Source organism: Carlito syrichta, unplaced genomic scaffold, assembly GCF_000164805.1.
Source record: "Carlito syrichta isolate Samal-C Ts95f unplaced genomic scaffold, Tarsius_syrichta-2.0.1 Scaffold311852, whole genome shotgun sequence".
NCBI classification, from domain to species: Eukaryota; Metazoa; Chordata; class Mammalia; order Primates; family Tarsiidae; genus Carlito; species Carlito syrichta.
In genome coordinates, this window is record NW_007255948.1 from 783,990 (window position 1) to 785,358 (window position 1,369).

Sequence of the window (1,369 nt, forward strand, 5' to 3'; positions counted from 1 at the left end):
AAAAAAAAAAAAAAATAGTAAGGCATCACCAAATGTATTGAAAAGTTCAACAGACCTCAAAGACCTCATCATCTGAGCTGGCACATCATGGAGATGAGGCCAAAACAGTGGAGAAAAGCCTGGAAGTAGTTGACCAGATGGGTCAAAAAGAGGAAATCATGCATCTTGGGGTAAAGCTGATTCTAGAAGCCAGTATTTAATCCCTGGGAAATGTATTTTTTGGATTTGTCATAAATATTGGTTAATTGCTTTTGTTTCTGCTAACGATGAGAAATATCATTGTACTATTTCTTTTTTTTGAGTTGGAGTCTCACTCTGTCACCCAGACTGGAGTGCAGTGGCCGCTCCCGGCCACCGCAGCCTCGACCTGCTGGGCTCCGGCGATCCTTCCACCTCAGCCTTCCAAGTAGCTGGAACTACAGGCATGCGCTACCATGCCTGGCTGATTTTTTGATTTATTGTAGAAATGAGGTCTCGCTGCCCAGGCGGGTCACAAACCCGCGGGCTCAGGCAATCCACTACTTTTATGAATCTTGTTCTTCGGGTCCTACTGGATGAGAAGAAATTCAGTAATAATAAGAATATATTAATATATTAAAGATGAATACAAAGCCAGGCATGATGTCTCACGCCTATAATCCCAATACTTTGGGAAGTGGAGGCGAGAGGATTGCTGAGCCCAGGGGTTCGACACCAGCTTGGGCAACTTGGCAAGACCTCGTCTCTACAATAAATTACAAAATTAACTGGGCATGGTGGCACATGCCTCTAGTTTCAGCTACTTGGGAGGCTGAGGCAGAAGGATCACCTAAGCCCAGTGGGCCAAGGCTGCAGTGGCTGTGAGCATACCACTGCACTCCAACCTGGGCAACAGAGTGAGACTCCAACTCAAAAAAAAAAAAAAAAGCACACCTAAACCTGGCGTGGTGGTCCATACCTGTAGTCCCAACCACTCAGGAGGGTGCAGTGTAGTAGGTTATGGTGACACCTGTGAACAGTCACTGTAATCTACAGCAAATAGACCTACTCTTTAAAATAATAATAATAATAATAATGCCGATTAGTTAGATATTTTGGAATGTCAGCATGAAAAAGTAAAGAACACATAGCCTAGCAAGTGACAATAATTCTTGTAAAGTTTTAGTCTCTTAAAATAATAACAATAATAGGAGTAACATTGCTTTCAATAGTACACAAATTATTTTTCTTTTCTTTTTTTTTTTTTTTTGAGTTGGAATCTCACTTTTTCGCCCAGACTGGAGTGCAGTGGCACGCCCCCAGCCACTGCAACCTCGACCTGCTGGGCTCTGGCAATCCTTCCGCCTCAGCCTTCCAAGTAGCTGGAACTACAGGCTCGCGCTACCACGCC